This window comes from Bombus affinis, chromosome 5, assembly GCF_024516045.1.
Source record: "Bombus affinis isolate iyBomAffi1 chromosome 5, iyBomAffi1.2, whole genome shotgun sequence".
Taxonomy (NCBI): Eukaryota; Metazoa; Arthropoda; class Insecta; order Hymenoptera; family Apidae; genus Bombus; species Bombus affinis.
The window spans coordinates 16,637,429-16,652,249 of NC_066348.1; the positions used below are offsets into that span (position 1 = coordinate 16,637,429).

At 41.2% G+C, this 14,821-nt stretch overlaps 1 protein-coding gene across 3 annotated transcripts in view; it reads left to right on the plus strand.

The window, feature by feature from the left end:
* Positions 1-14,821, plus strand: part of LOC126916212 (uncharacterized) — a 36,225-nt gene that overhangs the window by 8,036 nt on the left and 13,368 nt on the right. The window lies entirely within an intron of this gene.

Here is a 14,821-nt window from a genome sequence, read left to right on the forward strand (position 1 = left end):
ATCGTCAATGAGATTACGTTACTTCCAACGTGAAACTCTTTACCTGTAGCATTCGTAGCGTACGATATACTGTGTCAAATCTGTTTGTCAATATTAGTATATCGTCTTGTATATATCGGCAAACTGGAGTATAACCTATCGCTGTTGCAACTTGCGACGAAGTTTTTCTTTGGCGCAGAATCTTAAATTCAAGTTTAATCGAGCGATATTAATGTCTCACGGAATAATCTTATCGATGTTTAAGTTTTTGTTTTTAGATCGGGAGAAAGTTCGAAGTTCTTTATGTTGTAACGGATTAGTGACGATCGAAGAGATGCGTGAAGGCTGCGCTGTACAGGAAGCATCCTCACCGATCGAGTTGCGTTCGATCTACTAATCAGACGGGTTTTGTTAGACGTCACTTTCCCCTTTGAGGCACGCCCCGCGTGCATATCCGGGGAAGAGAAACGGGGGAAAAATGCGTAGCTCGTGATACTCATGTGACTATACATAGAACGTGATATGTATTTCACGCAATGGCGTAGGCGCTCGAAAAAGATATGCGACTACGGTTTATGCGCGGGCATCATTCTTACGCGGTCACATTCGTTGATATCTACTCTCAGACACATCGAGCTAACTCTGTTACGGTCCGCAAATTTTTATTTTTTATATTATATTTAACATAGAACCGGGACAAGAAAAGGCACGTATAAATTATAATTCCGTCGTATTTTTTTTTAAACTTGAAAAGCTCTCTAGCAATGAAAAGACAAGATTCGATTGAAAATATTTGAAAACGATCCAAAGGACACAGCAGAGTTAATAAGATGCAAACGAACGATTTATTTTCAGTATCGTCAACCTTTCAAAGAGATCTCGCCTATTTAATCGTCATTGGCAGTCCACTTTTTCTCCTTTTTCTTCGCATTTACGTTTTTCTATGCGGAAAAAGGAAATTTCAAAAACAGTGTATCTAGCAACACGTTGATTTTACTAATTAACGATGACTCGTCAAACAGATACGATGTTTGCGGAATAACCAGTGACGCAGATATCTCTAATGCGTTTCCGAAAAGTCGTATTGCACGTCAAGATTATCGAAGACTCGTTACTCGTTACTCGTTATTCCGACGAAACAAAAGGAAGACAGGATAGAAATTGCATATTCTGCGCATATTTTTTGGAATAATAAACCGCGCAGTTGAAAAAGTGCGCAGTGCAGATAACGGCAAGGTATTTGACGATATCTCGGTCTTATCGGCTAATAAAAATCTTTATTGTACGCGAATTTGTCCTTATCTGTTCGTGTCATCGAATTTCAGTCGCTTTGTGCATTGTTCTTCGCATGGTGTAATTAAAGATGATTAATCAGCGCGATTTAAATGCCGCGTATCTGAAATCATGATTATTTGGTAAAAACCGTGCTTTGTTTATTGATTACAGATCGGCGAACGTTTATTCTCGCGTTCGCCGGTATTGAGAATATAATCAGAGGAATAACGCGCAGTATTCTTAGAAAACCTTGAAAATTCGTAGATTCAACGGCATGTAGAAGTTTTCTGCGCGTAATTATTATCTATTTACATTGTCGATTGGGCGGTCAAAAACACGACATTGATATGTGCGTTACAATAATACCCGAGACTCAGTTTGTTTTCGTTATTAGATTGCACGTTATAATGAGTCTAAAGGTTAATTCGAAAGGTAGAGGATATTTAACGAAACTGTCGATGCTGTGTACAAAAGCATTATCAGCCTTGTTTTTTTAAACTTTCATTTATGTAGAACAAACGAAAAATTTGAAAACGTATAGAGGAGAAGCATTTAGGATTGCACGAAGTTTGGCGAGAAGATTCAGACGTTTCAAATTTCGCACCTATGTTTTTAAGAAACCACCGATCCGTCAGTTTTCGCTCACTCTGTACAAACAACTTAAAAATATCGAAGTACTTCCTCGATCGAAAAGCATCGGCCTTTATTTTTCTTCTTTCTTTTGTCGGACGAGAACAAATGTGTTTGCGATATAAATGCAGTTCAAAGATCGTCTTCCTCGTCGAAAGAACTCAACTCGCAGACATACCCACGCGAGAAATATTCGTGGAAGATTTCAATATTTGACGAAAACGCGAAACTCTCGAGGCCACCTGCAGTCTGGAAAAAAATCTCACGTTGTATCCGCGGTATCGCTTTTCGTGGTCTCGCGATCGTGGTGTCATAAAACGCTGAACGTTTCACCGTATTAGAATGCCGGTATTCGCTTCGACGAATCTTTTTCCAGTTTCCATAGGCTACCTAAACGCGTTGTTTTTGTTATACAGAGGCTCGTCGTATCGCGTCACTTTTTCTCATTCCTTCCAACTTCTCCGCGTTTTTTAATTTCATATGTATAAAAGTTGACAGGACAAAATCGCTCGAAACATTCGTGTTCTCGGATTACATTTTTATCTTCTCGTTCATCTCCAGTTAGAAAGTACCCCATTCTGGGTAGAAATTTCTCAGAAGAAAAAGTTCTCTGTCGCGATGTTCTTTCTCCGATTCTCGAGCTACGACGAAAAAGTTTGTCGTGGAAAAATTTCCTTCGGCCCAGAGAATAACCATCGAGATAAGCGTAGGTTATATTTATTTTGACGAACGTTTGCCAGCAGCCCAAATAATCCGTTTTTATCATTATTTCCGCCTGCTGGAACGGTTGATGGATTTTAGACGCCTCTTTTTTCACAATGTAACTACTTTTTACGGTAAATATTACCTTTATCCTTCACCCTTGGTAAAGTTATACAATTTCATTTGGCTGGTAATAATAATAGTCATCGACGAAGCTCGTATACACGATGGATTTCAATAAAGAGACCGGTCTATTGCTCGAGCGGATTGTTCCGGTTTTCTCAAACAGATCTCCTAGATACGACGAAAGAGAGAAAGAGAGGAATTTCTCTCTTTTTTCGCGTGGTCGTGTTTCCTCGTCGCCTAGACTATTACGTTTCTCCGCAGAAATTGCCTGGCGTTTTAATAGATGTTGCGGAGACCAAAACGTTATTTCTCTCGTTTATTTTACTCATATAGAAAGAGAGCCGACCGAATACTGGAATCGCTGTCAATCGTCGTCCGAGTATCGATTTCTACGGAAACCAGTTACATCGCGGTAATTCGAACTCGCGGCTCGTATCCGTATGGTACCATTGGATTGGAGTGGATGGCGAGGTGTCTCTTTTTTTCCCGCGTCGTTGAAAATATTTCTTCCCTTCGTTGATCGTTGCTGCCTCGAGCGTCGATTAACAACCGTCGCTGCTCCATTGGTTCCTCCGTTGCAGTTAAAAAGACGCGGTATTAGTCGCTAATGGCGCTTGCTGTTAGTTTCGAAGCTCTGTACGAAGAAGCTTACGAAGAGACTACCGTATCGATAAACGTCAATATTTATCAACTATGTATATATAAGATTGCCAAGTTAGTCACGAAATATCGATAATATCGTTAGATAATGTATCTTTCAAATTTACGCGAACAAAGGTATGGATGAGTTGACGGAAGAAGCGGCGGATAATTTTTTATACGGCGATGATGACTCGCGCAGAGCAGAATAGCTTACGTTAAGGGAATTTGAATATGAACGGAAAGCATTGAATGCACACTCTGAAATCTCATAGCTGAATAGTTGCTGGATATAACGGATGCATTGAAGAAACGCGCAACTCGTCGGAAAGAGAGAAACCCGGTATCGGATATTGATAAACATTTAGCTTCTTTTTTACGCGTTTTTCGTTCGCCGTGGTTAACAGATCGATCTTTAACGCGGTTCATGCATTATTTATGACGCTGTGCGTGTATGCGGGTGTGTATTATGTTTTCAGCCGATATTGCCGCGAGTACGCGATAATAACGGGCTCCTATATATACGACGAGAGATCTATCGATGAATTCTTATCGGCACACCCTAAAAAAAAATTATGTACGTACTCCGTGGCGAGATAAAATAGAATAGGAATGGAGAAGAGATAGCGATATCGAGGTCAATTTCGACCTCCCACAGATAAAGTCGTAGACTTCGCTCGCTCTACGAATATCACGATTTACCGAGGAATTAGCCGTTTCTTCCGTCTTTTGTATCTTCGAGTGGGCAACGTCGTCGTTGCTCCGTTGGAAATCAATGGATTCGCGGTTTCGTCACGAGTCGTTCACCTTGAGGCAGCTGCGTCCTCCGGTAAATTGAATCCAGGGAAATTGAATCAAGAGTAATTTGTATCCTATGAGCGCACGCTTTCCTCGGTCTTGGATTTACGTGCTGCCTCGTACCCGGTATAACTCGATCAATTCCGAGTGCTCGAAAAGGCTCATTTTCGGTTCTCCGCTTCGACACATTTCCACCGAGTTTCATCGAGAACGATCGCATTAACGTTACCATCTAATCCGAGATTAAGGCGTTTTAGTCCAACGAATCGATAGATTATTCTCTCTGTTCTGGAATACCTATCGTTCAGAATCGGGGCGGTCGATGGGAGAGCGATACAAATTTTTTCCAATAAAGTGATAGGAGCAGGCAACGACGCGTAACATTCGTATTTAATTAGCAACGCGTTTTAATTCAATAGCTTAGAAGCGTACAGATTGCCCTGTTAAAACGTCACCCTATTCAGATTCTTCAAAGGAACGATTTATATCACCAGACTGTTGATGTTCGTGCGTGTATGGGAAATTTAAAACATACGGTATGTTCCGGTCTTGGAGTGGCCGTCCGTTTACGATTACCTGCTACTCTTTTGGCAAAATCCGAATTTCTCACCTGCCAAGAGGCTAAGAAACACCCTAAGTGTTGGGTCAGGTTTAAAGTAAACATCTGGTATCAACCAGCAATACCAGAGGATATGTAGCTACAAGAATACGCGAAGAAGGAACGATTTATATCACCAGACTGTTGATATTTGTACGTGTATGGGAAATTTAAAACATACGGTATGTTCGGGACTTGGAGTGGCCGTCCGTTTACGATTACCTGCTACTCTTTTGGCAAAATCCGAATTTCCCATCTGCCAAGAGATTAAGAAACACCCTAGGTGTTGGGTCAGGTTTAAAGTAAACATCTGGTATCAACCAGCAATACCAGAGGATATGTAGCTACAAGAATACGCGAAGAAGGAACGATTTATATCACCAGACTGTTGATATTTGTACGTGTATGGGAAATTTAAAACATACGGTATGTTCCGGACTTGGAGTGGCCGTCCGTTTACGATTACCTGCTACTCTTTTGGCAAAATCCGAATTTCCCATCTGCCAAGAGATTAAGAAACACCCTAGGTGTTGGGTCAGGTTTAAAGTAAACATCCGGTATCAACCAGCAATACCAGAGGATATGTAGCTACAAGAATACGCGAGTATAATGTTCGAGATAATAGATTTCCATCCCATAAAATCCATGGTAAGAAGGAAAAGCCGTAAAAGGGAAGTTAGTCTACAAAGATGAAGCGAAGCTACTTGTAGTCAGTATTAACCGAGTGTTCCGTCTACGGTCCATGTGTCGTCCTTCGAACCCTCCATAGGCCCAAAGACCTACCATACAATTGAAATCCTAATTGCATTGTTCGCACATATGGTTTAAGTCAATCTGTTTGCCCGAAAAGACTTCCTAATCCTATAATGTTGGTATTTAGAAAGGCACTTAGGTCTTTTACGCGCTCTTAAGAATTACGGAGAAAGCAGGTAGTGACTTCACACAAAAAGCGGAAATGCCTAACGGAAAATCCGAGTTTTCCCATAAACAATGTCGCCTAGGACCCATGTTGGTAGGAGGCTTCTTCCTCCTATCTTCCTTCCCAACATTGGTCATAACCAATGGGCATCCCGGATCATTGCCCTTACTTTCCTAACTAAAAATGTAAGCAACGAATCCGCGTTCTTCGTTCAAAGGGCACACTCATACCGAGCTTTCTTCCGTACTCACATCAGAACAAACTTCAGAGTTTTCCTATGGCACGGGCCTAGAGCTCCTATGGCTCTCACAGTTCCTTCATCTCTCAGACTGTTCCTAGTGCTCCGACTGCTCCTACCTCTATCGCTTCTACGCCATCAGGAGAATCGCTATATTGGTTCTCATAACCAACGAACAGTCAAAGTCAAAATATATACGGATTCTCTCCTCTACGAATAATCCTTCTCTTCGTTACTTGTATCTTAATCAACGGTGTTACTACTTTGTGCGATTGTAAATTGTTGGAAATATATATTTTTATAACTCTGTGAATCCCGGTGTTATACCACAACAACCAGCCCTATTATCCTAACCGAAATCAGGGGATCGAACTATTCGTGGTGTCGATTATTATAATCGTAACGGGAATTTACGACTCCCGTTGACGCGTATTCTCGCGACCGCGTCTCCCCGCGATAGCTCGAAAATACACCGAGTCTTACAAAGTTTTCATTAGAGCGTCATAATCTTCGCGTTATACTGCACCGTATTCTGTATTTAACTTGCAAATACATAACCCAAATATACTACTACTCGGCATCTTTAATTTACACCCACCTTGAGCGTTAATATCGTTCAAGGTTAGTGATATCAATCGATCAGTTGCAAACTGACTGATCGTCGCTTAGTTGCAAACACGATATGTAAAGATACACGAAATATTCAAAGCAAAGCAGCGATTGGAATATTTAGGATATGATATTAGGTTGTTCGAAAAGCGTCTTTCCTTTACAGACACGTCTTTTACAACAACGCATCTCTATATAAACATGAAATCTAATCTGTTGAACGTTGTGATCTTTATTTTAATAGAAGAAAACGGATAGCGCGTAATTGGATAAAATAATATAAAACGAAAGATGTTGTGCATCCGTTATTTCCTTATAAAACGAAAGAAACTTTTCGGACGAGCTAATACGTAGGATGAAACTCTGGTCGAGTCTCGTTTCGTAAAAATTTTCCTCCGAGTCGCTGAATTTTGCCGTATAGTTCCGCGTGGTCTAGGCGCCAGGAGACTTGTCACGCATCTGTCAGAAGTTTAAGTCACCGTACGATTCAAGGATTCGGGCGAACGTCGTGTTTAGGCGGAATGTACACGCGTTCGTTCGAGGACGGCCAGTCACAATGAATAGAAAGTCCCGTCCTATATTTGGCCCCGTCTGCTGCCAAGACGCATTAACGGCACATGTATACGGGGTGAATCAACTAGTGGCGGCCCACTGTTCGATTTTCTATCAAGTCGGTCGTGTTCGTCCATCAAGAATCGAATTTCGTTGATATTTTTAGCTGCGCGCGTAGAATTTCTCGCGGGCGAATAACCAACGACCGCGGTCATTGTCTATGCGTTTTGATCTTTTACGAAGGTTACGTTGCATTTAATTTCCGATGCTCGCTGTGTGTGTGAGACGTTAATTAAATTCATCGGGATGGCTCGCGCGTACTTTATACGTCACCGAGGACCGGTGGTTACGCACATGCTAATGAGGTTGCATCGTTTGAATCATTCGGAAACTATTCCGATCAATTTCGTAGATTGAAAACTGCGGAAAAACGACGAGACGATGTTTGCGACAAATGTCTTTCTACGACGAACGAACTTGCAAAGCTGACTCGTTTATTTTTCGAAAAAGCATGCGCGCGTAATGGTCACGGTGCAGCTGACTAACGAAATTAAGAAATTCGATAGAAACGAAATCGATGAGTTTCGATTTTAACAGGTTCCGAGAATCGACGGCCGATGAGCGGATGTTCGTGCGTTGATATGAAATTCAAGTACAAAAAATGCAGACGATAAGCAAAGTGTCGGTTGTTTAAAATATCCAGAGAAAGGTGAAAATATAGCAAAACGATGTTCGAGCGGCGAGGCGTTATTTTTCATTCCCTCGCCAATCTTTTAGTTGTATTCATAAAGATACGAATTTGTATAAACATCGCGAGTTTAGCAAATTTGTCAATAGTTGGACGAACGATCTCTATTCGATTCGCTAAAATTAACGCCGGTTGATACTTTGTTTCGCGTCATTACCGAGGGACAAATCTAATCGTAGATAGAAGGCACGTGCCTTCCTGCGTGTCTGGATAAGCTCTTCACGCAGGATTTTACCGAATCAGATTATCAAAAGACGCGGCTTCGTATCGATCATTTGCATCCCCGTCCTTGTTCGGTTTACCGGTGGCCAATTTAATTATATCGGCTCGCAGAGATCGGCCTTCCCATCCACTTTTTCGAATATTAAAATTCAACCCGCTATACGTATCGACACTGACCACTTTTTCTTTTCGTTTCTTGCGTTTATTCGTATCGCTTTTCAAGCCTCTTCAAGAGCCGACGAATAAACATAACACGTCCTTTATTATTCAGCTTTATCGTCCGATCGTGGCTGCTGCAATTATTTAGTTGGTGGAAACCCAAAGCCTACGTGGTTCGTAATGCAATTCGCTTGATCCGGGATTATAATAACACGGGATAAAGACGGCAAACAAAAGGGTTAATGTCGAAGGGAACGAAATCAGGTTAAACGTCGACGGAAATAACGAAGCTCCATAATCGTGTCTTTCGATGTGAAAAAATTAATAGACCGTTTAAAGGTACAATTGCTGCAATTATCGATGATATTGGGAAAGGGAACCGGGTTCTTTGACCTTACTTCCTATCTCTGACGTATCGTCGAGGTGTCGGTAATACGTTGACTGTCTGACAACCGGCACTCGTGCGTAATTTCCGCCGGACCAAAGAGCCGACGTTCGTAAACGAGTAAATAAACATTCGCTCGATCGGTCGATTTATATACCTGTAGGTGAACTTTGACAACGACGAAGAACATTGGGCAGGAGCGTGAAACTATGTGAAAAATTAGTATTCATCGCAGTATCGACGTGTTAGGGAGCGATCCGAAACGTTGAGTAATCGCATTCCTGACGATTGGTCGGCGCGTTATTATTGGAATTCCGTGTTACGGGTGTCGACGATGTGCCCGATCGACCGTACCAAACGATCTATTGTGCATGGAGCAACGAATCGGTTACGACTCGATTCACCTCGGCTCGACGTTACGACGACGAACGATCGTTAAATCGGTTCGCCGCGTCAGGGTCGCTGGCAATCGTCGCGTGCCCTAACATCCGTCCGCGCGCATGGAAACGGGTGGAACGCTTTAACAAATCACGAGACCTGCTGCGATAACGATTCCATATTGCCTAGTAGACGATCGTTGAAAATTGACCACAGGTATTTATGGAATACCGAAATCGGTACTCCATTTGTCGGCTAATGCGATGCTTCCGCGATACGACCGTTTCTTCGAATTGCTTTTATCAAAGCTGACGTGTTTAGTTTCCGCCAGATTGTTGCTATTTTTCTCGCTAATAGAATATTCATAAAGGCAACGTGCAATGTATCACGAACTTGATAAAACACTGAAGCTTCTTTGTTTCACTAGGGAAAAGAATACGCAATACGTATGTATATATTAACGACCAATTTTGTATATCTCGTGCGGAAGATTACGTTCTTCCAATTTTGTTTTCCTTCCTTTCCATATAACTCGGTTAACGCTAAACCTGCCAGCGGCGGTCAAATCGACCGTCCTCCAACTTCTACACGAATTTAACCGCATTTAAACTTTATCGTATCGCTTCGTAATTTCTGACTTTTCCCAAAACACGCGCACAATATATTTTTCGGTATTTACCTTTAGTTTGCTCTTTTATTTTCTGGGAAAAGTTGGTACTCCGTCTTGTTTACCGTGAGCGGTCATTTTGACCGCCCGACAAAATATTTTGGTTATTCTTAAAACAAATGCAATCAGTAGAAAGAAAAGGCTATCTCAAAGTCAAACGACAAACAGAACCACTAATAACAAATAATAACAGCCGTTACATCTGTAATGTTGTCATGAAACTATCCATCCCTGGATTAAGACAGCCACCAGCTGTCAAGACGTATCGACTCAGGCTCATGATAATCCTAAGGAACCGCCATAAAATTTAACATTTTTACAGTCCATTGTTACAAACATTTTAAAAATCCAGAAGTTTCTTAGGGTTATTGCTGATTGCGATAAAACACGGGGAAACTCCACCCTCGAGTAACCGTTGGTGGAGAACGGTCAATGCTAATCAGTATTTTTGTATAAATATCGCCGTCACAGATCATATCCTTACTTGCTATTGTCCTTTCGACTGGAATACATCTCAGTTTGTTAGCCAGTTAGTCGAAATCTAAACTTGTTATCTCTAAAGCTCAAACAGAAAGCATCTCGGAGCGTTTTGTGTAAAGTTGTTATAAAAGGAAAGGTAGAGCACATCAAATTTGACAATACTATTCCGTACATGGTATTATTCTGTGATAAATATTTACCCTAGGAATGTCGAGGCTTTAAAAAAAAAATGATAAAATAAAGAAGAATTTAGAGTATTGGGAACTAGATGCATTTATTGCTCTGCTATATGCCAGCGGTGCATATCAGGGAAAAATTTGTGGAATAAAATTCGGAGACCTGCTGTTTTTTTTAAAAAAAAATGAGCAGGAATGACTTTGTTGAAGTTATGAGGTTTATACGATTTGATAAGAAGCGGCCAACGTTTACGAGCCAATAAATTTCCAATGGTATCTACAGTATGGGGCCAATTTACAGAGAATTTACAACATTGTTATAAACCTGGTGCATACATTACTTTTACATATAGAATCGCGGGGAAAAACCATGCAATAAAACTGTCAACAAGTTCAGATCCATTACTACAAAAAACTTGTCAAGTAAAAAATTGTAAACGTTACAAAATTACGAAAATTTGTTTAAAATGCGGGAAATACTTATCCGGCGAAAGTACATTTGATAATAAGACAATTTGTGAAAAATGCAGCAAAGTTGAATAAGATATATCTCTATATAAATAAAAGTGTAATTCTATTTCAGTCTATAATTGAAATTAAACAAAAGTATGAAAGTTCATCGTTTCATATACATTTAATTATAAATTAACCATTATCTAAGTTAAATCGCAAAAACTATTATTTCTTTAATCACCGGTCATTTTGACCGCAAACGGTAGGAGCAGGTTACACAAAGTGTAACGGTAGGTTTAGCGTTAAACTGTGACAATACGACAACTGGTAAGGTATGAAAACGCAAAAGGTCGGAGGATACAAATTTTTCATTGTAAAGAGGACGGTCAAGCGATATTGGCACGTTAGACGTTCAGGGTAAAGGTTCTGAATAAAATTCGATTTACCTGCGGCATCTTATGCGTATGTTTAAGTGCACGCACAGTGTGAATCTGTTAAGCGCAGGTCAGTCCCACCGAATTATAGCACGCGACACCTACGCAGCGAATAATATATGGGTCAATAAGCTGGTTGTTCACGACAGGAAGGTTTAGCCATCGCGGAGATATATCCCAGATATCTACCGAGTGACCTGTCGTCGCAAAGAATCTGCCTAACGGGCAAATTGAATTAAATGCTTTCGCTTTGCATCCTTTTTTTTTTGCTTCTTCTTCCATCCATTCGATTATCTTCTGGTCCGAGTATCGTAGAGTATCGTGATTTCCAGATAAAAGGGTAGATCGGTCGCTGTATCTGCGTTTGTACCGTCAATACCGATGCTTTCTTCGTCCTCGGGCTTTCAGGTTATTGTGTCGAATCGTAATTAGGAATACGGAATTACGAAGGCCGTGTTCGCGTGGAAATTTCCAAAAAGAAATAAAAGAGGAAAGAAAATGCAGCTGCAATTCGACGAGGCACTCGATCGTCGTTATATAACTAATTAACGACGAGCAAACACGTATAAAATTATAGTGACTAATTGTACGCGTTATCTTGGGATTGCGAGCAAAGACGAATTGCGATAATATCGCGAAATTAACGTCGTTCTTACGAAATATATATTTATTGCTCGCGAAATTTCAACGTTAAGATAATTACATACCGATACGCAATAAGAATTGGTAAGACATGTAATAAATATTTTAATTATCGGAAAAGATCATCCGAGATTCGATCTCTTTTCTTATCTTGTTTTTACTGGTAGTTTCTGCGATTCCGTATCATCCTCCCTCCTAGCGGATGCAAGATAAATGCGTCGCTCTCACATTTACGCTCGCATGCTTCTTCCATCGTGTTTCTATATTACGTTAATCGTTCGTGGGCAATAGACGTCTTCCGGCAATAACCCAACAGGTTTCTGTCATTTCTCACTCGGATTATTTTTTTCATGCGCGGCTTCTAGGCTGAAGTCGCTCCGGGAATTTGGGTCAGGAAGCAAGGCTAAGTGCCGTTGTAGTTTTGTGATTTACGGCAACATCGTGAACGTAATTCGATTTACGTTTATACCTGTATCCTCTGTTCTTTGACTTTATGAAACTTTCACGACGAAAGATTATCTACCGTCGCGATCTTGAATTATAGTTTCCGTTCTTTTCAACTTCTTTACGGACGATTTTACTTCCGTTCGTGGTTGGTACGTCCTCGAGACTTGGCAAGGCCACCACGATCCACATCATCGACCTTCCATATTCTCGCCTCTCGAATTCGTCATCTTACCTTCGTGCCGAAGAATCAGCATCCTTCTAAATCATCTGTAAAGACGTAAATTTCTCACTTCGTTCCACTCTAGTCGTTTGAATCATCGTCACGTAGGACACGGTTCCATTCTCATGAATCTTGTACAAAAACAATTTCCACTTAATCGATGGTTTTTAGTGTCCAGATAAAAGAAGATATGATCCAAGGCTGTCCCAGCGAAAGTGCTCAAGACTCGTTTATCGCGACCAGCGATCGATTTTATTAATCAAGGAAACGCTAGTATCTTTGATGTTTCTTTTAAATAGAATTCGGTAATGCATCGATCAACTCGAGAGAGAGATAGAGAGAGAGGGAGAGAGAGAGAGAGAGAGAGAATCGATGAAATAGCGGGTGCACATCGCGTCGAAGGTGAACTAATTGCGTCGCAGTTAATTACGCCTCTGGTTGATTACGTGCAAGTTTGTCGTGCACCAGCGAGCTTGGTCCGTCCTCAGACCGCTCAAAGCGACGCCTTTCATCGATGTTATATTATTAACTTTGATAATCGTTTCCCATACCCACGGTGAAAAGAATCGTCGTCCTTTATTGCTCCTTTCTTCCTTTCTCTCCCTCTACATCCTCTCTCGGCATCTTTGTTTCTCTTGCTATCGATAAGGGCGTAGCGCAATGCGCGTTTCAATGACCGATTTATTTTAAAGCGGACGATTGATCTTTCGGCTAGTTCTGCATCCGTGAGGGGTGAAAGGAAGCGAGCCGGAGCCTCGGTGAATCGAGGAGAACGCTGCGAAAGTGGTCCTCGTGCAACGAGCTCGTTTCTCCGCGAAACAATCGAGCGTTTTCTCCAAGTTCGTTTATCGGTCGCTCGTTAAAAAAAATTATCGCCGAGAAAAGTGCATTATACATCGAACGAAAGTAATCGGAATCGCTTGGAACACGTTGATCGACATTTCGAAAGTTGCACGCTAAATAAAAGTCTTACTCCGGTTTCTGGCATTTGAACGATATTATTATTAGAAACTGATTCAACGTGATATAGCGTGGTAGATTCGTTTTATAGGACGTAATATTTACCCAATATTTTTGAAACGGTCGAGCGTTTCGCGGACGCCGTTTATCGATCGATTAAAAAAAAAAAAGGACGTTTCTTTCGTTATCACCTGTTATCGCATAGCATCGTTTCCTATCTCTTTCCTTACGCATCGTCTGTCATTTCATGGAAAAACTTAACGTTTATCTGGCGTCTGTGGATCGAGGGTTTAATCGATCATTTCCCCGACGAATATTCGACCTTGGTTACGAAGCAACAGTTCTACGTAATTGTACGACTCGTCTGGGAACGACGCTTACTGGAACGCGTAGATACTGTCGGAAAAGCTCTTCCTTCTTGCCAGTACAATTCGATCGCTCGACCTTGCTGTAAAATAGCAGAGAAACGTGCGAATTTAGACGCGATTACTTTCCAGCAGAATCGATAACTGGATTAATCGATTTTCTATCGCTTTGATCACGCTACCTCCTAATCTTCTAAAATAGCAGATTACGTTTTCGTCGGATATTTCGAAGATTCGTAATCGAAGATAAGTCGATATTCGATAACTTTTCTCTTTGCCCCTATTGTCTGTTCCTTGAGTTAAGAAATTCTTTTGAAATTATCTTTCTCCTTTTCCTTCTTAACGTACCGAAGCTGTAGGATTTTGATTCCCCTTTATTCAATGATTATTCAAAAGACATTGTACTGGAACGTCTATCGTAGAACCGTAATGGAACCGGACGCGAAGAATAATTACCAATCGATTGCCAATACCTCAGCCGCGTTTTCTCGTGATCCTGCATGCGGAGCTGTTCGAAAGGAAATGAAAGACCGAACTGGGACAAATGTCCCGCCGCTAACTTTTGCAAAACGAGCCAGACCGGGAACGGGGTACTTTGGGAGAAAAATTAAGGTACTTCTACTTGTTCGAAAATCAATTTCCCACTTCCCAGTACTCGTTAAACCGCGTAACCGTAGAAATCTCCAACAATTTCTAACCGAATTTTGGCTAGCAATTCGTTCGTAACTTGAATCGATCGATGGGCTATTTCGTTACGTCGACGAAGGACGAGTTTAACTTTTGTTCGCGTTCGATTTATTCAACTTTTAATCGGGAACCTCTCGCCTCTGAGAGAAGCCTAGACTTTTGTTTCGTTACATGCACGCAGTAGAGAATCCTAGAAGTTTCAGCGATTCTAAAATACATTGGCGCGATGGTACTAATGGCAAAGGCAGACGCATGTCTGGTGTTAGAGTTTAGTTCAATTTGACGATGTTTATACGGCCTCGTGGAAACGGAGCGTTTTTACGCAATGCATCC